We start from the raw sequence: 25798 nt of genomic DNA, 5'->3' as shown, positions 1-25798 counted from the left end.
CTTGTTTCTAATAAGCTTAAGAGTCTTGTTTCTACCAGGTAACTAGGTGTTGAGATGGCTAACCAGGGGTGTGGGGGGCGTTGCATGGAAACGAGAAGAGCGGGGGGGGGGGGGGAATCCTAGAGATGGCCCAGCAGGAGCCCTGTGGGTTGAGTTGGTGGGTTGAGAAACCGAGTGAGTGACATCACCTGGCACAGGGGCTAACTCTAGAGAGTTGATGGCGGAGGCAGAAGCACAGGAGCATGGCCTGACCCAACGGAGAGTTGGCAGGCACTGTTTTTAATATTTCCTGCAACAGAACTCCACCATTATACTTGAGTAAACATGGTAAATAATTTACTTCCTTCAAGGTTACAAGAGATGAAACAAGATCTTATTCTTGAAACTGAAGAAAACTGTGATGTCTAACATCTTCAGCAAATTATTTACACGTATAGAGTTTTGCCTTATATGAGTACTTTCCTATTTCATGATGTCAAGATCATGTATGAAGGCTTTAAAATATTTACAGGACTAGGCTCATGGCTAAGAAGTTAAGACACGTTTATTCCATGTTCCAAGGTCAAGTTTTTGACAACTTCCTGAAATCTTTGGTACAAGAATATACAAGAGTCAAACTTTCTTGGAAACCAGCAGACACACATATGTACTCACAGAAAGATACACTAACAATGTATTATTAAAATTTAAACAAATCACTAAACAAATACAATTTACACTCATGACTGTTTTTCTCCTCTAAGCCTTCACTGGTATAGCCCAGATGATGAGGCATCTAAAGGCTCATTTCCACAGTTTTTCTTCCTCATGAACTGGTTTACTTCCCAAAAGGAAAGTATTTGAGCTGGAATTCAGAAAATCAACCCTTCTCAATGGGAAAGATTTAGTAAATACTGTCCCTACTGGAGGAAACATGTCACTGCGCTGGGGGGGGGGGGGTGACAGTTTAAATCCTGTTCCCCATCACTGCTTCACGCTATGGTTTGAATGTGAGCTTTAAACTTCCTGTTTTACTGCCATGTCTCCCACTTGTTGCCATGCCACGTTGATGGTAATCCCATACACCTCTGGCACCATGAGCCCAAATAAAGTGTTTAATAAGTTAAGTTACCAAAGATGCTACGTTTTATCATAGCATCAAAAAAGTTACTAAGACAGATCCATAAAGCTTTACACTTAGGTAACTTATTTGATGTAGTTGAAGAGATGAATGAAATCTAAATGTTGCTACCTAATAGTGTAAATTCATAGGGCTTTTATCTATGAGTTTGTAGGTGCAAACAAAATACAGATAGGCAAAAGGCTTAAAGAGGTTGTGGACACTTGTTGGGTTTTTATTCCCCCAGAATAAAATGATCTTGTGCAATTGAGCTGGCTAAAAATCTTACCAAATACTTTATAGCCCCAGATTCCCTTTAGTATGAGTTCATGTATTAACACAGCAATTACATTCGTAAGTTTACCCTCCAGTATGTATTCTTTTATGTTTTCAGAGATAACTGTAATACGCAAAGGCCTTTCCACAATGTGTTTCCAAACTGATTTTTGTGGTTGCTGCTATTTTTAGTTTAGAGATCACTATTGTGAAAAGGCTTTCTCACACTGACTGTGTTTGCAGGGTCTCTATCTGGTGAGGGTTCTTCTAGGTGTTAGATAACTACCATGTGAAAAGGCTTTACTACACTTCTTACATAGGGTTCTCTCAATATATGTGTTTCTATGTATTTGGAGATAACTCTGTTGTGCAAAGGCACTGACTGCATTGATGCAATTTCTCTAGACTATGTTTTATGTTTCTGGAGATGACTCTGTCATGAAAAGGCTTTACCTCATTGCTTGCATTCATACGGTTTCTATACCTTCATGTTTTCAACATGTATAGTAATGTGCAAATGCTTTTTACCACACTGACTACACTCACAAGATTTCTCTCCAGAATGTGTTCCTTTATGTATTTGGAAATAACTGTGAACAGCAAAGGTTTTACCACAATGGCTACATTTATAGGGTTTCTCTCCAGTATGAACTCTTTCATGATTCTGAAAAGTACAGAAAATTGCAAAGGCTTTACCACATTAATTGCCTACATAGAGTTTCTCTCCAGTATGTGTTCTTTCATGCATTTGGAGACTGCTGGGTTCTGAAAAGGTTTTACCACATTGATTACATTCATAGGATTTTCTCTCCAGTATGTGTTCTTTTATGTTTCTGGAGATGACCCTGTTGTGAAAAGGCTTTACCACACTGATTACATTCATAGGGTTTCTCTCCAGTATGTGTTCTTTTATGACATCGGAGACTACTGAGGTGTGAAAAGGCTTTACCACATTGATTACATTCATAGGGTTTCTCTCCAGTATGTGTTCTTTTATGTTTTTGGAGACTACTGTGTCGTGAAAAGGCTTTACCACATTCATTACATTCATAGGGTTTCTCTCCAGTGTGTGTTCTTTTATGGTTTTGGAGACTACTGTGACATAAAAAAGCTTTGCCACATTGGTTACATTCATAGGGTTTCTCTCCAGTATGTGTACTACCATGTTTCCGAAGAGTAGAGTAATGTGCAAATCCTTTACCACATTCATAACATTCGTAAGGTTTCTCTCCAGTGTGTGTTCTTTTATGGTTTTGGAGGTATGCTTGTTGTGTAAAGCCTTTACCACACTGATTACATTCATAGGTTTTCTCTCCAGTATGTGTTCTTTCATGTTTTTGAAGACTACTGTGACGTGTAGAGGCTTTACCACATTGAGTATATTCATAGGGTTTCTCTCTGGTAAGACTTCTTTTATGCCTGTGAAGACAATTGACAGGTGTAAACACTTTACCACATTGATTTCAGAGATGAATCTTTATCTGTATGGTTTAATTTAACAATTTTGTCTAGTTTACTGTAAAAAGGAATCAAATCTTAAGGTTTTATCACTTGTTTGGATTCATTTTGCTATAAGTGAGTCACATTACATTTGCAAAGTGAACTAGGATAAACAGAAGAATTTCCATTTTCTTCTACTCAAAGGCTTTTCTGTAGTGTGAATGTATTTACATATTACCAATGAAATTGGATATACAATTAATTGTAAACTCATATCACTTTCACTATCTACTCAAAGTGGGGACAACTGCATATCTTCTCATTGTTGAGGGAGAAAGAGGTACTTTCCATATTCCAGATGCTCACATGGCTTTTATCTAATGTGACGTATATCAATTATGGCAAGAATAAAAAATAAAAGATTTCCACATTGCATTCATTCAGTTTAACTGTTTATCACAGTGACATAATATGAGGATAAAGGTTTATCCACCATAGCCTTCTTGAATCTCATAAATTACCCTCTCACTAAACTTCGGTAAATCATTAAACATATATAAGTAATATGGGATTTATTGTAGAATATTTGCCTATTAGGAAATTTTAGACATATACTTATCATCTAATCTGTGTATATGTCCTTTGCAATAACTGAGTGGCATCAACCTAAATCAATTGGCAGTTCTATAGAGTAGTTCTCATGGGGATATAATTAAAAAGTAATAGCTGTTAAGTCATTGTTTCCTTGTGCTTTTCTGATAACCTAACATTGAGGTTCATGGTGTTGTGAGAATTTACTAATCATCAATACACTTAAAGCTATGCTTGTCTACACTGAGTTCTCTTAAAACTTCTAGGGGACACTCAAATTTCTTCAAAGGCATATTTGTATCAGCTTGAACATGAAACTTACCTTCCATGTACTCTAAAATTTTGAAGATGTTCAATAATTTTGTCTTCTGTTTTGTAACCTAAAATATATTACCAGAAAATGTATGATAGATGATTGAAAACTGATGAAAAGTTAAGTTACTCTCCTCAATGAACCTTAGAACTATCCCTGATTTATTTGCCACATTGTTCCTCTTTCACAAGGAAAATTAAAGAAGAGCTCAATATCCAAGAAACACCTTTCCTCATATTTTAAAAAGCAAATTAAAATTCAGTCTTACCTATAGCAGCGAGGCTCCTGCAGGTCTCCAGCATCACATCTGTGTAGAGATTCTTCTGGGTTGGATCCAGCAAAGCCCATTCTTCCGGAGTGAAATTAATGTAGACATCATCATACGTCAGTGCATCCTAAAATATCCATAATGCATGGGTTCAACAGAAAGCATTGTTCTGACAACATATAAAATATATACTTCTTTAACAACAGATTCATATAACTCTGGTGATTTCCACACTTACTCCATGACACAGAAGTTCTAATGTAATCACCAAGTCATTTTAGAAGGAAATTGAAAAGGAGGTCCACCCCTGTCATTTCTGGGCCCTTTAAACAGGATACGAACTTGCAGGAGAAAGGCCTATGAACAGCCATATGGTCAGAGATAAACAGATGAATACTACACACATCGGAGAAATGGTCTGAATGATGACTAACTACAAAAAACGATAGGCAAGCTGGGCGTGTTGGTTCACACCTTTAATTTTACCGCCCAGGAGGCAGAGGTACATTAACCTCATTGAGTTGGAGACCAGCCTAAGCCTATGTAATGAGTTTCAGGACTGCTTGAGGTAAATATTAAGAACCTGCCACCACCCCCACCTCCACCCCCACCCCCCCAAAAAACAACCACATAAACAAAAAACGTAAGCCGAGCGTGGTGGCGCACGCCTTTAATCCCAGCACTCGGGAGGCAGAGGCAGGCAGATTTCTGAGTTCAAGACCAGCCTGGTCTACAAAGTGAGTTCCAGGACAGCCAGGGCTATACAGAGAAACCCTGTCTCAAAAAAAGAAAGAAAATATGCAAAAACTCTGAAGGTCTCANTGAACTTCTTACAAAGACTTATGCATCCACTCCAGTTATGTATTCATCTTCCAGTAAATTGAATGTCACTATTTAAACTGTATGATTAAGAAAAACTTATTAGAAGAGAATGCCTGTTGAAACAGCTAGAGATGGACAGATGAAAATATAAGTAATGTATATGTAGACCTTAAAAACCACATAGGGCAAGAGCAAGGGGACAGGAATTAACAGCACACGGCCTTACAGATGAGATGGGTTAAACTGTCAGTGTGTACATGAGGGCTCACAACAATCAATAATCCCAAGTTCAGAGATTCTGAGGCCATATTGTGACTACTGTTAGCACCATACACACAACATGTGATGGGCATCCATGCTTACAGGCAAGAGACTCAGAATCATTAAATAAATACAAACGTACAAATGACAAAGTCAGCTTCCTCCAAGACATGCAAGGATTGTTCAACATACAAAAGAAAGAAAGAAAGAAAGAAAGAAAGAAAGAAAGAAAGAAAGAAAGAAAGAAAGAAAATCAGTCAATATATTCCACCACATAAATAAAATGAAAGAAAAAGATCACCTGACCATCTCATTAGACACTGAAAAGGCCTTTTGTCAAAATCCAATGCCTCTTCAAAATAAAAGTGTTCAGAGACTAGGAATACAGGGGATATTATGTGTACATACCTGCACATAATAAAGGTAATTTACAAAAAGCCTATAGCCAACATCAAATTAAATGGAGAGAAATTCAAAGACGCTTTACAAATATCATTTTAAAAACCCCACCAAGGTTGTCTACTCTATCCTTATCTATTCAAAATAGAACTTGAAATTCTAGCTAGAGCAATAAGACAACTAACGGAGATCAAAGGGATACAAATTAGAAAGTAGTTAAGCACCATTACTGGAGAGGATACAGCACACATAAGCAGTACCAAAAATTCTACCAGTGGATAAACACCTTCAGCAAAATGGCTGAATACAAAATTACCTCAATAAAATAAAATAAAATAAAATCACAGCTCTCCTATGGATGAATGACAAATGGGCAGAGAAGAGCATTACAGAAAACAACACTTCACAGTAGCCACAAATAATATAAAATATCTTGGGGTAACTGACCATAAGCCAGTAAGAGACTTGTTTGACAAGAGATTAAAGTCTTTGAAGAAAATATCAAAACTGAAAGATGTCCCCACGCTCAAGCATTGGTAGAATTAACATAGTAAAAATGGACATCCTACCAAAAGCAATGTACAGATTCAACACAAGTCCCACTGCATTCCAGCACAATTATTTTCAGACCTTGAAAGGACAATGCTTAATTTAATATGGTATAATAAAAAAACTCAAGAGACCTAAACCTCGTCCTGAACAATAATAGAAATTCCGGAGGTCTCACCATCCTGATGTCAAGCTGTACTGCAGAGATATAGTAATAAAAATGTCATAGTATTAGCATTAGAAATGACATCAGTGCAAGCAAATCAAAGACTCTCACATAAATCCACATACCTATGGACATTTAATTTTCGATAAATAAGCTGGAAAGATACAATAGAGAAAAGAACGCATCTTCAACAAATGGAACTGGCCTAACTGGCTATGCATATGGGAGTATGTGAGTACATCCATGTTAATCACCCTGTACAAAACAAGTTCAAATGAACCATAAATCTCAACATAAAAAGAGAAACACTGACCCTGATGGAAGAGAGAATAAGGAATAGCCTTTGAGACATTCACACAGGAGACAACTTCCTAAACAGAACACCAACCGTGCTAGCACTAAGATCAACAATTAATGAACTGGACCTAATGATACTAAACAGCTTCTCTAGCACAAAGGAAAACTTTAGTAGAACAAAACTGACATGTACAATGAGAAAAGATTTCACCAACTCCACATCTTACTGAGGCCTATATCCAAAATATATAAAGATCTCAACAAGCTAAACATCAACAAACCAAACAATCCAAGTACAAAATAGGGTATGGTTCTAAACAGAGAATCCTCAATCATGGAATCACAAATGGCTAGCAAACACTTAAAGAAATCTTCAACATCCTTAGTCTTCAGGGAAATTCAAATCAATTCCACTATAAGATTCTACCTTACAACTGTCAGAATGGTTAAGATCAACAAAATAAGTGACAGCTCATACTGGCAAGTGTTCTCATACTTGTAGAACACGGAGAAAATTAACCCATTCCTGTTGGGAGAACAAACTTTACATCCACTATGGAAAGTGATATGGTGGTACCTCAGAAAGTTGGGAATCAAGACTTCAAGACAGCCTCTTGTGAGGCTATGCCAATGCCTGGCAAACACAGAAGTGGATGCTCACAGCCAGCTATTGGATGGAACACAGGGTCCCCAATGGAGGAGGTAGAGAAAGTACCCAAGGAGCTGAAGGGGGCTGCAACCCTGTAGGTGCAACAACAATATGAACTAACCAGTACCCCCTGAGCTCGTGTCTCTAGCTGCATATGTAGCAGAAGATGGTCTAATCAGCCATCATTGGGAAGAGAGGCCCCTTGGTCTTGCAAACTTTATATGACCCAGCACAGGGGAAGGCCGGGGCCAAGAAGTGGGAGTGGGTGGGTAGGGCAGCAGGGGCGGGGGGAGGGTATAGGGAACTTTCAGGATAGCACTTGAAATGTAAATGAAGAAAATATCTAATTAAAAAAAAGACTTCAAGACACAGCTATAACTCTCTTGGGCATATACCAAAAAGATGCTCGATATCTTAATACAAGGACACTTTATCAGTTATATTTATAGAATATTTATACACAGTAGCTAGAAAGTAGAAAGATTCTAGACATCCCTCAGTGGAAGAAAGATTATAGAAAATGTGGTTGGTATATTTAAACAATAGTATACCAGTCAACTGTTAGAAAAAACAGGGTCATGAAATTTTCAGACAAATGCATGCAATGAGAAAACATCATCTTGAATGTGGTAACCCAGACTCAGAAATACAAACATGGTATATACTCACTGAAAATTAGATATTAGCTATTAAGTGAAGGATAATCACACGGCAATCCATGAACTCAGAGAGGCTAAGTAATAAGAAGGGCTTTGGGGGTGGGGATGGGCAAGGATCTCCTTCTTGCAAACTGGAAATAGAACAGATTTTTCTTGGGTGGACTAGGATGAGGAGTGCAGTGTGGGGACGGGAACAGGATGAATGGATGGGGAAGGGAGGACTGGACAGAGTGAGTCTGACGAGAGACTACTGGAATAGCTGAGCTTTTATGGGCCAATGTGGAAACCCAGTGCAGTGGAACCTTCCTGGAACCTATGAAGGTGATGTCTCAATGTCTCATAGTAACGGAGGATATGAAACCTAAATAAAGCATCACTTCTAATCAGGGCAGGCTTCCCCGGTGGGACTGCGACACCAACTCAGCCAAAAAACCCTGCAAGATGTGCTGCTGGGCCAGTGGTGACTCAGAGCTTGTGGATTTGGCCAACCAATGCTTGACCTAACTTGAGATCCAAGCCATGAAAGGAAGTCCATGCATGACACTGCCTGGATGTCCAGGAACAGGCAAGGTGGGTGGCTCGTAGATCTAAGGTTGAACCAAATGTGACTGATTCAATTTTTTTTTTCAACTTAATCATCCCTAATGATATTCAGCTATATCCATAGATGCTGCCTAGCTCAATAGTCAACAGAGAGGCTTCCTCCAGCAGCTGATGGGAACAGATGCAGACACCCACATTCAGTCATTAGGCAGAGTTCCAGGGACCCTGGGGATAGAAGAGAAGGAAGAACTGTTGGAGCCACAGGTGTTGAAGACACCATAGGAACCCAGCACAGAAGAAAGTAAGGATGGCCCAAAGGGGCTCGGGGAGACTGAAACAACGATCATGGTGCCTGCTTGGCCCTCTGTGTACATGCTGTGGTTGCTCACTTCGGGTTTGTATAGCGGTGGAGGTGTCTCAATCTTTTACCCACTCATGGAACCCTTTTTCTCCTACTGGGCGACCTTGTGCAACTTAACTTGGTTTATGCCTATTTTTATTGCATCTTGTTATATCTTGTCTAGTGGATATCAGTGGGAGACTTGCTTTTTTCTGAAGGAAAAAGGAGAAGCAGTGGACACAGCGGAGAGCAAAAATGGGGCAGGGTGCTTAAAGGACTGAAGGAAGGGGAGGCTTTGGTCAGGGTGTATTGTATGAGAGAATAAAGAAAAAGAAAATGAAGAAATTAAACACAGACTTTACAGCTCCCACAAAATTAACTTAAAAGTGACCCCTAAACTGTTATGGTTTTGTCTCTCCAGTGACTGCTGTTGCTTCCAAACAGAAAGGTCCCCATGCTCTACAGTACTATCTGGAAATGGACATAATCAGAAAGGCCCACCATGACTCTGTAACCCCTTAGGTTCCCTTGTGGTTTCAGGCAAACACAGACCCACTAAAGCCCACACCCGAAATGACAGTGAAGAAAATGTAATGTCTACTCCTGCCACATGGGCTATGGCACAAATGTACAATCTGTCTCATTCACCCACTCAAACCAGTGCATACCTGGGAAACTTCTGCAGCTTAGAAACTGCTTTTCACCCTTGGAACTGAATTTCTCTGAGTCACAGAAAGTAAGAAGTATTTTTTATTTTATTTTATTTACTTACTCATTTGTTTTTTGGGTTTTTTTTTTTTTGGGGTTTTTTTTTTTCCTTCTTGGAGCTAGGTTTCGTCTATATGTAATCCTGGAACTGTCCTGAAACTCNCTTACTCATTTGTTTTTTGGGTTTTTTTTTTTTTGGGTTTTTTTTTTTTTGGGGGGGGGGGGGTAGGGGTCTATATGTAATCCTGGAACTGTCCTGAAACTCATTCTGTAGACTAGGCTGGCCTTGAACTCAGCCTGCCTCTACATTCTAAGTGCTGGGATTAAAGATGTACACCACCATCCCCAAGCTTTTTATACCAAAGGAGGTACCAATCCTGTTGTGAGCCACATGATATGGGTCCTGGGAAATGAACTCTGGTTTTCTGAAAATGCATCAACTGCTCTTAACCAATAAACCATGGCTTCAGCCCTAGGATTCTAATCAAGTATTGCTAAAGGATCACCCTCATCAAGTCTCTCCTACCAATTTCCAAACTATTCGTAATGAAAGTGGAATCAATACTCAAAACTTCTAGAAACTGGACTTTCAGTTTTCAAATCTGTATTGCCACAACACCAAAATCAATGCTTATGTGTTACAAGGACCACAGCATCCCATAGCAATCAATGCTTATGTGTTACAAGGACCACAGCATCCCATAGCTGTGGCTGCAGAGCCTGTCTTTTCCCCCAGGGAATCTACTCTCAGGAAGGTTCGTAGGTCAGGGACCACTGCTCAGGTTGTCATATGGACAAATAGAACCATAGTCTGGTTCACAGTTCATCCCAGTCTCAAAGGCTCTGACCAATCAGCTAGTTTGCTCCCCCTTATCTGGGGACACTGGTCCCCACACTCTCCATGGTTTGCTCCCCCTTATCTGGGGACACTGGTCCCCACCCTCTCCATGGTTTGCTCCCCTTATCTGGGGACACTGGCCCCCACACTCTCCATGGTTTGCTCCCCCTATCTGGGGACACTGGCCCCCACACTCTCCATGGTTTGCTCCCCTTATCTGGGGACACTGGTCCCCACCCTCTCCATGGTTTGCTCCCCTTATCTGGGGACACTGGCCCCCACACTCTCCATGGTTTGCTCCCCTTATCTGGGGACACTGGCCCCCACAATCCATGGTACCGCTGGTAGGCTTCACAGCTGCCCACAGCAGCACCAAGAGGGGATCCCGAAAGGAGCCCACAAGCTGCCTTCCACTGGTGTGTCTGATTGCTAGGCCTCCCTCCCCATAGTTGTTCATTAGCTAGGACTACCCTGCTGGTTCTCAGGACAGTAATAGATCCCCCTGGGTGAACAGAAGTCTAGCTACTCAGGCAGCACAGACCTTCCTAGCTCTGCCCTTCAACCATAAGGGCAGACTAGGCCCTAGTCTGGAAAATTGGTATTTTAGAAAAAAACTCTTCCATTCTCACAAAGCACTGCCTGTTCCTTTTCCAAGACTTGAGATCCCTTTGTGTCTGGTCCATTACACACTCAATGTCCAGTGGAGCCATTTCTGTGTCTCATAGCTGAGAAGTCCTACAGCCAAACACAGGTCAAATTTAAAAAGTAACAACGCAAAAAAAGGAGATGAAATTCAATACACAGAGGAACATATTGGAGAAAGGAAAAAGAATTAGGAAATGATATAATTAGAACATCTAAAATTATTTTTTTAAAGTGGAAACCAGCTTTATGTCCCCAGATATATGTGCACCAGGGACAGTCTATAGAAGACCACACCTAGGATTACTCACACCTTTTCTCTCAGGATCTCCATTTGCAGCCAGGAAAAGCAACACTCCTGTCAGACACGGCCGTGTCAGTTTGTCCACATCTTCTATACTGATTGAACTAATATAAGTACAGTAATTTGGTTTCTAGAACAAAATTCTGTTCATTTTTTAGATTCTTGAGTGCCTGGTCTATGGACCCAAGAAATGGCCTTCAGGACTTTTATTGATCATCTAAAATTGATTTACCTGAGTTATCTGCTACCAAAGCTGGAAAGCTCCCACCCTCCTTCCTACCCTCCCCTTCTGTGCTGTGACTACATCAGTTCCAAAGTTGGTCAGTGAACACAATTCTTACACAGGTCCCTCTTCATTTGCAATTCCCCAATAAAAGCCAGGGAGGGCAGAGGACAATCATTCCCTGGCTTCTCTCATTCTCCCTGACTGGCAGGGCCTGGGAGGAGTTTCAGGCCTGCCTTTCAAGCACAGGCAGCACAGGCAGGGTTAGGTGTGGAAAGCAGTTTGCAATTACATAGTGTGAGGCTAGCCTGAGCTATGGGAGACACTGCTCTAAACAAAAATAAATAAATAAATAAATAGCTCTTGGGAAACACAGAATAAAATTCTTAATGGCCAGGAAACACTGGAGAGTAGAAACAGACAAAGATTACAAAAGTGACATATTTAGAGCAAATGAAATGTAAAAGATGATACACATAATTGTTTTTTTTTGTTTTTTTTGTTTTTTTTTAAGGTAAAAATAGCCAGGCAGTGGTGGCGCACGCCTTTGAGCCCAGCACTTGGGAGGCAGAGGCAAGCAGATTTCTGAGTTCAAGGCCAGCCTGGTCTACAGAGTTAGTTCCAGGACAGCCAGGGCTATACTGAGAAACCCTGTCTCGGAAAAAAAAAAAAAAAAAAGGTAAAAATAACTGAAAAGGACCTCGAAAAAGAGTAGCCCATTCCTTTATAGAGAGAATGTCATTAATACAATACTGATAGGCTGTCACATCGTAGGATATGTGTCTTAGTCAGGGTTTCTATTCCTGCACAAACATCATGACCAAGAAGCAAGTTGGGGAGGAAAGGGTTTATTCAGCTTACAATTCCACACTGGGGTTCATCACCAAGGAAGTCAGGACTGGAACTCAAGCAGGTCACGAAGTAGGAGCTGATGCAGAGGCCATAGAGGGATGTTCTTTACTGGCTTGCTTCTCCTGGCTTGCTCAGCCTGCTCTCTTATAGAATCCAAGACTACCAGCCCAGAGATGGTCCTACCCACAAGGGGCCTCTCCCCCTTGATCACTAATTGAGAAAATGCCNNACAGCTGGATCTCATGGAGGCACTTCCCCAACTGAAGCTCCTTTCTCTGTGATAACTCCAGCTTGTGTCAAGTTGACACACAAAACCAGCCAGTACAATAGATTTGGCAATGATCCTTCTGTTTCTATTCTGTGGAATGATTTGAAAAGTATTGGTATTTATTCTTCTTTAAAAGTCTTGTAGAATTCTGTGCTAAAACCATTTGGTCCTGGGCTTTTTGTTTTTGGTGGAAGACTTTTAATGACTGTTTCTAGTTCCTTAGGTTCATGGATCTATTTAAATTGTTTACCTCATCATGATTTAGCTTTGGTAAGTGGTATCTAGGAAGAAAATCATTCATTCCATTTAGATTTTCCAACTTTGTACAATATAGGTTTTTGAAGACCTTTTCATTTCTGATTTTTGTAGTTTGGATATTATCTTTCTGACTTTTGATTAGTTTGAATCGTTCCTGTCTAAAGTACTACAGGGACAAAAATGGAGTAGATATTGCAGGAATGGCTGACCAGTTACTGGCCCAACTTGGGATCCATGCCATGGGTGGGCATCAAACTCAGACACTATTATTGATGTCATGTTGTACGTGCAGACAGGAGTCCTCTGAGAGGCTCTACCAGCAGCTGACCAAGACAGATGCGGACACTTACAGCCAACCAGTGGACAGAGGTTGGGGCTCCCTATGGAAGAGACAGTGGAATGACTGAAGGAGCTGAAGGGGATGGCCACCCCACATAAATACCAACAGTATCAACTAAACTGGACCCGAGTGTTCTCAGAGACTAAGCCACCAAACACAGAGCATATACTGGTTAGTCCAAGGCCCCAGGCACATAGGTAGCAGAGGACTGACTGCCTAGTCTGGCCCCAGTGGGACAGGACATGCCTAGTTCTGTAAAGACTCCTTACCCCCAGAGAAGGGAGATGTGGTGGGGCACCCTCTCAGAGGCAAAGAGAAAGGAACGCTGGGAGGGGGAAATGGGCAGGGTGGCAACATTTGGGATGAAAATAAGTAAGTAATAACAATAAATAAATAAATAAAATATTTGAAAAGAAAAGAAGAAAAAGAAATGTAAATAAATAAGTAATAATAAATAAATAAATAAATAATATTTTAGAGGAAAAAGAAACTGAAGGAACACTGCCAAATTCATTCTAGGAGGCCACAGACACTCTGATATCTCAATGGGAAGGTTTGGTGTGTTATGTATTGTGATGCTAAATTCTCTATCCCAAAGTCTAATTGCTTCAAGACAATGAGATCCACATGAATACCAGCTTTTGTGGTATAAACCTGGCCCTGAAAGATACCCAAGATTCATCAAAAAAGATGCCTACAGCAGGGCAGAAAAGAGGTAGACAGGGTTTGGTTCCTGGGCTTGGGGCCTGAGACAGAGTCGATGAGGGAGAGAGAGGAGAAGAAGGAAGAAGGCACCATGGTGTAGATGAATATTGTGCACAAGGCCATGATGGCTGCCACTTGGAGTAGGAGCAACAAAACATGGCAAGTGACAACTTAGGAATATTGACAGGGAAATAGACAAAATAAGATAGAGGTTGATATCTGCCCAGTCTTGGTGTCTTAAGGCTTATTATAAATAGAAAGGTTTTGCATCTTTTATATGGGAACTAAATTATCTAAGGTGTAGAAACCCCCAAATAATGTTTACTACAACACCTAAGTCACAAAAAAGGCACAACAATGAAAGAGAATTTCAGACCAATCTCACTTATGAACATTCATGCAAAAAAATACTCAATAAAATATTTGCACACTAATTACAAGAACACATTAAAAAAAAAAATCACCCACCATAATCCAGTAAGCTTCATTACACAAATGCAGGAATGGGACAACATGAAAATCCACCAATGTAATACAACATATGAATTAAATGAATAAAAAACACCACACATGATTATCTCATTAGATGCTTAAAAAAAAAAACTTGAAAAAAATCCGAACCCTTTCTTGATAAAAAGTCTTGGAGAGATCGCAGATACAAGGCATGCATCTAAATGCAATAAAGGCAGTAGGCAGAAAGCACACGGCTAACAGCAAACTAAATGGAGACAAACTTAAAGCGATCGCCTTAAAATCTGGTAGCACACAGGTTCCCAGAGTTAAGGTGGGGTAGCAAACTCATCACTAAGCAATTCTGTCATGAAGAAGTGGATATTGTCTTGGGTAAAGTCCCAGAACTTCTCTGAGTTCCAATTTTCTCTTATACAGAATGAGACATTCAATGATCTGGGGCCCTCTAAAAGCTCTAAAACTTTTTAACTTTTTTTTTTTTCTATTCTATTTCACAAATCACAGGCTGTGCAGACACAAAGACCACTAGCAAGTGTGGGGAACTGCTTTAATTTTCTTTTTAAAAGCAAATAAAGTTTGGACCTGAGGGCGGGGCAGGGAGAATTACCAATTGACCTTGTTCCTGTACACACTATTAGCTGCTGGGGTCTGTAACCTGACACACACAGCTACAGGCAGTGAGGGCCTATGTCTCAAACCTCTGGGCTGGCTTAATTATTGCAACCAGGATTGCACATATCTATCTGCATAGGAGAGTTCCTTAATTGGAAATTCAATATTCACTGGCTCAAGGTAACCTCCCCAAATCTCAAGGTACACCCACCAATCTGATCCGTCTTCATTCACACGGCATGAATCAATACATGTCGAGAAGTTACAAAACCACACTTCCTCTTCAATCAGGACCTTCTCCATAATGGGACTACTGGAGCTGACTGCCTTAAACTTCAGTGATCTAGCTATTGCCTTCCCCATTTCCGCCCTGCACTGTATACATAAACTGTTCCTCCTATTCTGGTCTGAAGGCAGAGACCATGCTCCACACACAAATCCTTTTCCTATTGCTTAAATGTTTCGTGTGGTCTAACTGACTCGAATTGGTAATTTTAAAACTGTGTGATGGTATAACCCCTTAATTTAAGAATTTTAGAATTTTAATTTTAGTCAAGTGGACAGCAAGATATATACCCTGTGGACATATAGACTAGTCTGTAGCTAGGGTCAAGGCGACCTGAAACAATGTATCAGACAGAGCCTCAGAAACATTTTTCTCCAGGAGGTACAGTTGTTCTGGAATTAATATGTCTGCCCAGAGAGAAATACATTGATGAATGTAAGATATTAATGAAGAAAAATTCTTGAAGAATAGCATGCATCCAGCACTGGCTAGTGTTCAAAGAGGAGCCAGCCTAGAACACATTTTCCATCCTACATATGCTGCTTCAGGCCCCAGGTTACACGCTGAACAATTCAAATAGGGACAGGAGACTCCAATTCTAAGTTATCAAGTGGTTGCTTAAGCTGAAGGGAGATTTACACAACCAAGTATTCGCAGGACTATTTCCTAAATACACCAGTATCCTGGAACAGCAGACAGTGTCAGTGTCAGGGTCCAGAGCTGAATATGCCAGACTATGAGAAAGATTATAAAAGTATAAAGGAGAAAAGATCAACGCTGGGGTGGGGAGTCATGGGGAGCATTCTAAGAAGTTAGAAGCGGACTGAGCTGGGTGTTAAGTTGAGGAACAGCTAGCTCACGTGAGCTCTCCAGTTCAGGTCAGCGCTGTGTGTAGCAGATAAGAATGTAGTAATGATGTGACTGCTCCTTATAACTAATCAAAGCAGAGGCCCACAGCAGGCAGGCCGAGATCTTGCTGCTACAATGAAGACCATACTGCTGTCTGGCTCGCTAACAAAAGGACAACGGGCTACATCTATATAAGAGGATCCACAGAAAGCAGCCGCTGTCTAAGAAGAAAACAGGACTTTTATGGCACACCAGGCCTTAATGTTGGTTAGGTGACCCTACCTGCTCCTTTGAGCAGCTTCTTGGTCTCCTGCCACTTCTTATGGGCATTGGACTAGCGGCTGTTTAAAAATCAGGGTTGTCTCCTTCCTTATGGTTGAAGCCAAATGTCCACACAATCCTGGTGAACAAACTTGCATATCTAGCACTTAATTTCTTACAGACCTCATTAACACACTCATATCTTTGGGTGTTTCAGAGGCAGCCCATCTTTAGCTAAATTCTACTTTGTGTGACTTATTATCTCCTAGGCATTGATAAATCCTTTCCATTATCAATTGTACCCTTCTACATCTCAGCAAAATAGTGGAGTGCTACCCAACACGTAAGATTCCATTTACAACGTCCACAAAATTAACTCCAAATGTTAAATCCGAAGAACAGAAATTCTAGAGATGCTAGATAAACTAAAACGGCAACCTGCCGTCCTCGGATGCACAAGAAGTTCGGTGATGTTCACTACAAAGATGTTTCTACACACAGACCACGTTCCCAAACCTCTGCACAGATGCCGCCCACGGAGTGAAGTTCTCCAGAGGTCACCGCTTGGGTACAGGGAACTACAGAGACCGACCGCAAGGGACTTCATACAAATCCACATCTGGCCACTAGTCCCCATCCAGTCCCAAGGATCGCCTACCAAAAGGGATCTCGAGGCTCAGCAGCCCACTTCTCCCCAGACTGCGGCCCCTTGCTCACCATAACGTGGCTTCCAAGTTCGCGTGCACCCCTCACAGATCCTGTTACACGCAAAGAACCACTTGCATTTCCCCAGCTTCGGAACGGAGCCTGGAGCCTGGCGCCCGGAAGAGCCCGCCTCCCCGATGACGCTCCGACTGAAGGTTCTCATTGGCTAATGAGGCCTGAGTGACAAGAGTCCCTCCTTTGTAGTTGGAGTTTAAGAAAGAGCAGAGAACAGTATTTCCTGTTGCAGATATTTCCATTTCAGTAGCCTTTGCTCTGGACCTGCGGTTGCTTTACTTCTGTCTTTCCTTGCGAGGTAGGCACTTTCTCCTCCTTGACACAATGTAGCTAGCTTACACAGCACATTACAAAATGTGGAGAGGAGTGTTTCTCCTGTCCCACAGGTGGAAGGGTGCGCACGCTATCAATAATTACGGAGAGATTTTAGAAAACAAAGGTTTGTTCTGGGGGTTCACGGTGAGGTCAGGTGAACTGCAGCTAACGTTTTACCTGGTTGGCAAGGGTACACTGGACAATCCTGAGAGAAAACCTGGAACCACATCACAAACACAATGAAATGTGTTTCTCCCACAAGAAGGCTAGATCCATCCCTATAGGAGTTTTCTTCCTAAAAGTCAGGTCTATCTCTTGACAGTTTAACACTAATGGTAAGTGTAGTCTCCACGGTAACTTGAATAATTAGAAAGAAGTGGTTCGAGGAAGAATGTTGGTTATGAACACTGTTTCTAGCATTTTTCGGGGTTAAGGTAAGAAAACACAGCTGTATTAGTCAAGGTTCTCTACATGAACAGAACTGATAAAATGAGACTCTCTCCCTCTATGTATGTAGAAAGGGTGGTTATTAAAACAGCTCACAGGCTGGAGTCCACCTAGACCAACAAGTGCTGTCTACCATGAGGCTGCGTGTCTAAGCTGGGCTTCACTGTATACCACGTTTTCAAAGAAGAAGGCTCTAAAGGAATGAACCTGCTAGCCAAAGATAGGAGAGAGAGAGAGAGAGAGAGAGAGAGAGAGAGAGAGAGAGAGAGAGAGAGAACATGGGGATTTTCTTTGGCGAGTCTGGACACATTCATATAGCATTCTGCCTGATTTGGTGGTGTTCTTAGCTCAGTGTTGGACAGAAACATGTACAATTTTTTTAAAAAGACAGAAGAAAATGTCTCTGGCGTGTTCATCTTGGATCTCAAGGTCATAACTGAATTCATATGTTAATTGAACCCAGGGAGAATAAGACCACTACCATGATTTTGTGACAACTTGAACCACCTANGAGCTGGCCAGCAACTGGATCCTAAGTCCTGTAAAGAAACCAGCCCTGAACCCACTTCTAGTGCCTCTTTTAAGTGGTAAAATCACAAGTTTCTGCCAAGCAGCTTTACAGAAAACAGGCAATGAGACAATAAGAAAATACAGGAAAAAACAACAACCAAAGGAACAAAAATGTGGTCACCACGGGGGGAGGGGGGTGAGGAATGTTCAGGGTGTTCGCAAAAATATGACAAGGCCAGGGGTCAGGCAGATCAGGCTCCAGGAAAGAGACNTAAGTAGAGNNAATCAGTAAATGGGGTATTTTCAGCAATNCAGCATAACGGCTCCTGCCTTCAAAATGGAGTGAGGTAGGTTCCTCACAAGTAAAGGACACTGAATGTGGCTTATGTAGGAGCCAATACTACCTGTTAATTATGGCCAATACTACCTGTTAATCATGATGTATGCTCTTAAAGACAGATATATCAATGCAACAAGTCTCGCAAACATTCAGGAAAAGTGACGTATTAGCAAAGTAGACATTAGATATGCTAAGCTCAGAACAAGGCTGCTTTTGCCTCTGAGCAGGCTGGCTCAGAGGAAGGCCATGGCTGCTTCCATGCAGGACCAGAGAGAGTTCCTTTTAACTGACCCTGGCTGCTGTCTGTCTTAGGACAACACCAAAGAGGATACTGAGTATTTTTCTTCATAAATTAATGGGGAGAGATTTTAGACATTAATTGGTATCGGCATCATTGAAATAGCACGTCAAGGCCTTGGGGAGATGACTCAACGGTTTAGAGAAGTGGCTGCTCTTCTAGAGGATCCAGGTTTAATCCCAAGTATACACTTCTTTTTCTATCCTCCGTTTTTATTTTCGTTACATGGGTAAGCTGCCTAGTTGTGTCTGTATGCAGTACCGGCGCATCCAGAAGAGGGCAGAAGATACCAACCATTGGAGTCACCACTGCACATTGTTAGCTACCATGTGTGCTATAGAAATGGAACCTGAGTCCTCTGGACAACACCCAGTGCTCTTATCTGCTGAGCCAACTCTCTAGCCCCTCTTCTTTTAATTTAAAGTTTACTTTTGTACTTATTCATTGAAATATATTGCATCTCACACACCCTTCCTTGTCCTCCCTCCTTTCCTTCCCAAATTCTTCCTTCTTATGTATGAGTAAGCTCTTAAGATATNACTACAACCTGCTGAGTCTTTTGTTGTTGTTGTTGTTGTTTATTGTGGGTATATATTTTCAGAAATGGTCACATTATATTAAATGCCCAACTAGGGAGTGCATTCCTGCCTTAGGCTGATTCTCTGACTTNCAGATGAATTGAACTGTTTAGTGCACAGTGCAAGTCTGACCCCTCTAATGACCTAGGCTGTCGTGGACAGGAAATATTATAAAGAATGGAAACCTAGAGATGGAAAATACACGAGCAGTTAGTTGAGAACACTGCAGGTCCTCTGAGGGCACCGAGGTTCCCTTCCCAGTCCACACAGCAGCTCACATCTGTCTCTAAGTCCAGCTTCAGGGCATCTGAAGACGTCTGCTCGCCTCCTAGGCAGGCATAAATACAAGTAAAATACTTTTTCTTAAGATAAAGAAAAAGAGGAAAGGGATGGGGGGGGGGGACACCTGGCACCGTAAAGCTTACTTTTTCAAGCTTGGTGTGGTTTTGCATTCCTTTAATCCCAGCAAACAGGACACAGAGGCAGAAAAATTACTGTAATTTTGAGGAAAGCCTGTGCTATATAGCCAATGCACATACACACTCACACACACACACACACACACACACACACAAGGAAAGAAGAACAAAACTGGATAATAGAGGAAAAGGAGCCTGGGAGACTTGGGAGAGTGTGAGACCTCTGCTCTAGAGCTACAGTGAAAACACACCCCTTCCTGAAAGGGGAGACTTTTCTGTGTTCTGATCTTCCACAGAACACTTCTGTATAGTNACCTTTCTATTGCTATGATAAAACTCAACCAGGACCAAGTCAATTTATAAAAGAAAGTATTGGGCTTATAGATCCAGAGTCAGAGACGTTGCTGACGTAATAAACACAGAACAGCAGGAAGACCTGAGAGCTCACATTTTGAACCCTAGGTATGAGGTAGAGAATACACTGGGCATGGCCAGAGGCATTCATAGCCAATAAGCCCAGCCCCATGACACACCTCCTTCAAAAAGGCCACACCTCTAATCCTTCCCAGAGAGTTCCACCAACTGGGAAACGAGGGTTCAAACATAAGACTATAGAAGCCATTTTTATTTAATCAACACATCTTTCTTCAGCTCTTAGATAGTGACAGCGATTTGTAGCTGACTAAATTCTGCCATAATCTTAAATGAGACTGTTATGTTTCCAACATACATTACCACAGAATATTAACCAATCTCTACCAACGCTCTATTTTTGTGATGTTGTATGTAATAGTCTTACATTTAATCTTCAAAGCAAAGTTTCGGCATCATATCTATAGCCACCCTACACTCCTGACGTGTGGTCCAACTTGTAAACCATTGCTTATCTTAGTTGTAACTTCTATTTAGGACTTTGAAGTGAAACCACGGGTGTCACATCCTGTCTTACTGCTACATGTCCTGGGAAAGTTATTTTTCCAACGTGAAAATTTCAAGGTAATGTCTGACAATTATAGCTTTGGTGGATTTGGGGTTTACCTATCAATAATGACTGCTACATAGGTTTATGTAGAAAAGAACCCGTGTTACCAATTAAGGCAGAAGACAGGGCTTCCATTACAGAAAGACAAGTCTTTTATCTCTAACCTCAAGTCATCTCTCTCAACTATACGAATTAAATTTTAACCAGCACAGTACTAAAATTCACGTGTGCAGTATTCCAAGAGACAGTGTATGCTTTGCTAGGAAAAGAGGTGGCTCCAAAAAAAAGGAAGTACCACGTTTACCTCCTGTTTCCAAGTGACTTCTATGAGTACTGTGTGTGTATGTGTATGTGTGTGTGTGTCTGTGTGTGTCTGCAAGTACCAGGCATGCATGCGGTGCACAGACATACATGCAGCAAAAACACATATACACATAAAATAAATTAGGGAAAAACCTGGGGGAAAAAAAAACTTCGTTGTACTGTATGTAGTTCAGTACAACCAGTCAGTGCATCAGAAGACGGTTATTATGTTGTGATCAGAATATAAAGAAATTTTCCCCATAAGTCAAGGTAGTGGGAATTGGCTTGATTTGCAGAAGATATGTGAGGTTCGTGTTTATGCAGAGTGAGTAGTCAGGGATTGTGCTGACATGGCAAGTACACTGAGGTGAGGCCTCGTCTGTGGTTGTCCAGCAGTAGACACTGCCAATTGCTATTAACGTTTATGTCTGGGTGAGCAAAGAAGAGAGGCTTTGCTTCATTTTCATTTTCTTTGTACCCCAAGTTAAAAAAAAAAAAAAACAAACTTAGGTGTCTTTATTTTAATGGGAAAGAGCTCCACTGATAAACAAAGTAAGTAGTTACCTGTGTCTTGTTCCAACCTTAAAACACACATTGTCATCAGAAATAGTATCAGTTTTGACTTCAGGATCATTACCATTTTCCAGGACAACTGGCCTTTAATAAACTTTTCCCTCTCATGAAGTTTGTATAACTTATTTAGACCCCTTACCACGCGCTCAAGTTTTTCCTCACGCCATTCCAGTATCAGCTTTTGAATAATCACCATGTTAGGAGAACAATAATGTCTACATTCCCATTTATGTAAAGTTGTTACCCGGCCCCTGTTCATCATCTGTACCTACGTATGCATGCATGTCAACAATTTTATATATTTTCTCATCACTTTGTGGGTGGCTCATTTTCTATCTACCTGGCCAAAGAAGTCACGTCTAACAGCTGCCACAGTCACAGGCATCAGGATGACAGGCACTAGGAGACAGTAAGGAACATCACTTTAGTGACACAGAGGACGACTCAGCCTGTGTGCCAGGACTCAGTATAGAAATGTAGGAGACGGTAAGGAACATCACTTTAGTGACACAGAGGACGACTCAGCCTGTGTGCCAGGACTCAGTATAGAAACTACATTTCAAAAGGAGAAGCTGGAGATATCCTATGAATTAGTGTCCTGGTCATCTTTATTTTGAGCCACCCATGGACGGGGCAGTGGCCTATTGTCATTCCTCTTGAGCTGACAAAATAACCTGACCCAAAGCAATGTATAGGGGACACCATTCATGTGATTCACAATTCTAAATTACAGTCCATTATTTACAGGTTACAAATGCTGAGACACCTTTAGTTATTTAGATCACCTAATTTTTTCCCCAGAGGTAACACAGCTGTGAAGGTTCGTGGGAAGACTAGATAGAGTGTCCAAAAAATTATCATGTTTTATTTAACTGAAACTGAAAACATAAATTCTCACCTGCAACCATTATGCAAGTGAAATACATCACACTAAATCTTAGCAGACTTCACAAAGCAATGATCAGATTAACTTACATTAATGAACATGGCCAGAGAAAAGTTTCCAAAATTTGACATGTCTTTAGACTAAGCTATCATTTAATCACAGAATGAAAGTATAACATCAGACTTAATAACTGTCATTGTTTTGGTACACAGTAACAATTATTGGAACATTTTAAGGTATTAATCTCAAACTGTAAACATATATTTTTTTCACTTAATATTTTGTCTATTTTCTGTGAAATGTTAATTCCTTCTATTTAAATATATTTAAATAAAATGTATATTAAATATATATTTAAATAATATATTATTTGAATATATTAAATATATAAATATTTAAAATATATTTAAATAATATATTATTTAAATGTATATATTAAATATATAAATATTTAATATATATTGGGGCTGGAGAGATGGCTCAGCAGTTAAGAGCACTGACTGCTCTTCTAGAGGTCTTAAGTTCAATTCCCAGCAACCACGTAGTGGCTCACAACCATCTTTAATGGGACCTGATGCCCTCTTCTGGTGTGTCTGAAGACAGTGACAATATTCTCACATACATAAAATAAACAAATCTAAAAAGAACCTGTGTGTTTGTGTGCCATGTGTGCGTGTAGAAATCGGAGAGCAGCTCACATGTGGCCCTTTCTCTTTCCTCTGCCCAAGTTCTAGAAATCAAATGCAAGTACTCAAACTTGGTAGCAAGTATCTTGAGTTATTAAATGACTTTAGTGCCCTTACTTGGGTTTACAATATATATTTCCTTGAGTGTTGGTGTGTGGATCTTCATATGCTATAGTCCAAGTGTAGAAATCAGAGAATAATGTGTGGGAGTCATGTGGGTCTCTCAGGAATTGACTTCAAGCCATGAAGCTTAGCACCAAACACCTTTACCCTCTGTGCCATCTCTCAGGCACACTGTATTTCTGAGATTCTGTCTACCAGAGCATCAAAACCACAAGTATTTATATTTAATCTTCAAAATAAGGTAACTCACACAAATATGAGATTATGACTATCATTTTGGCTTTAAATAAGATTCAGTATTCAAATTGCCTGTGATCGTATATCCTTGCATAATGATACTGTTTGTGACTTTAAAAGGAGATATACCTTTTACTGATGGAATAATACTACAGATGCTATTTGGATGCCAATGGAAGAGCTGAAAATGAGAAAACTGCCTATCCTGTACAATTCTCAAAACATGAGCTTGATATGCAGAACCTATGTAAAGAGAACATTCCACACACTTATCCAGTCACTGTATATCTGCCTTTGTCTATACGCCTATAATCACACCACACACACCAACTGCAGAGGAATTTGATTTTAAAACAGTAGCCTCAGAGTACGTAGGTTTTCTGGAACCTCAGAATAATTCTCCTATTGGTACTTTTACGTGAAGTACCCATATGGAAAGCTATTGATGATACAAACCACAAAGCAGTGTTCTCCATCACCAGACTCTGGTGAACATGTGCTTCCACCCACAAAGTTGATCCAGGTTGACAAAGTCTATCTGACCCAAGTTTTCATTCTCACCTCTTCATGGCTTGCCTCCCTGCCTGGACACCTGCAGGGTCTCTGTCAGATTGGATGGATGGTCAGGGACTTGGGTAAAGCATGACTGGCAAACTGATGAGAAAGACATCTGAGAAAGTATGTGAACAGATCTCTTCAAGTGAGCCAAATGCATATGTATAGTTATAGATAAAGGGATGTGCTTGTGTGTGTGTGTATACACACATATATATATATATGCATATATAGAGATATGTATATATAGGTATATACACACATATGTGTATGTATTCTATGTATATATTCTATGCCCTGTTGCTATAGAGAATCCTGACAACTACACAAACCATTAAGTACATATACATACATGACATTTTAAATATGTATTTAAATATATATTCATATACATAAAAACTTGTATCATTGTTATTATAAATACCTAGAATGCATATCTATATTGCCCTTTACCATAGTGAGTGACATTTTTAAAGGGTTTCTCAGATCAAGAAAACGTCATTGCGCAACTGGATATACATCAAGAACACATGGAATAGTTGCTGAAACACAGATTGGCGGTGCCCAGGGCAAGGCTGGTGCCTGACATGCTGCATTTGTGACAAATTCCCATTACTTTGAAAACCACTGAATAGCTTGATGGCACAGATCAATAATCTCAGACCTTGAAAGACAGAGGCAGGAGAATCAAGAGTTCAAAAGCTAATAGTAAATATGAGGTCAGTCAGGACCCTGTGAAAATTTGTCTCTTAAAAAAGGTGGTGGCACACGCCTTTAATCCCAGCACTTGGGAGGCAGAGGCAGGTAGATTTCTGAGTTCGAGGCCAGCCTGGTCTACAAAGTGAGTTTCAGGACAGCCAGGGCTACACAGAGAAACCCTGTCTTGAAAAACAAAACAAAACAAAACAAAACAAAAACAAAACAAAAAACAAAAAAATTCAAAATACTCACATAAATAAATTTTAAGAAGACAATTGCTGCCTCAAACATTGATCGTACAGAAGGTAACTTGTAGGGTTCAGTTCTCTCCTGCAACCATGTGGGCTCCAACCAGGGCTTATGGTTGTGCTGACTTGTCAACAAGCACATGTATGCACTGAAGCATTCTGCTGGCCTTCCAACAGACATTTCTAGTCCTGTAGTTCCTCCCTTATCCATTTCCATTTTCAATAATTTCCTTTACCCACAGTCAACTCTAATCCAAAAATAAATTAAGTGAAGGGGGCTGGTGAGATGGCTCAGTGGGTAAGAGTACCCGACTGCTCTTCCAAGGGTCGGGAGTTCAAATCCCAGCAACCACATGGTGGCTCACAACCATCCGTAATGAGATCTGACGCCCTCTTCTGGAGTGTCTGAGGACAGCTATAGTGTACTTACATATAATAAATAAATAAATCTTTAAAATAAATAAATTAATTAATTAAGTGAAAACTTCCAGAAATAAATAATTTATAATTATCAAATTGTACCTGATTACCAAGATGAAATTTCATTGCATCCTGACCAGAAGATAAATCATCTCTTGTATATAGGAAAC

At 40.5% G+C, this 25798-nt stretch overlaps 1 pseudogene across 1 annotated transcript; it reads right to left on the bottom strand.

Annotated features, from left to right (window-relative positions):
* Nucleotides 1-735: 735 nt before the first annotated feature.
* On the bottom strand, nt 736-17112 carry LOC110336278 (annotated as a pseudogene). The gene is made up of 4 exons (XR_003842545.1): nt 17007-17112; nt 3988-4114; nt 3729-3786; nt 736-2794 (listed from the first exon to the last, which is right to left on the bottom strand). The product of XR_003842545.1 is annotated as a zinc finger protein 120-like (transcript).
* Between the last annotated feature and the right edge of the window lie 8686 nt (nt 17113-25798).

This window comes from Mus pahari, chromosome 19, assembly GCF_900095145.1.
Source record: "Mus pahari chromosome 19, PAHARI_EIJ_v1.1, whole genome shotgun sequence".
Lineage (NCBI taxonomy): Eukaryota > Metazoa > Chordata > Mammalia > Rodentia > Muridae > Mus > Mus pahari.
Note: the sequence above shows the minus strand (reverse complement) of the source record. Positions and strands in the feature narration are given on the sequence as shown.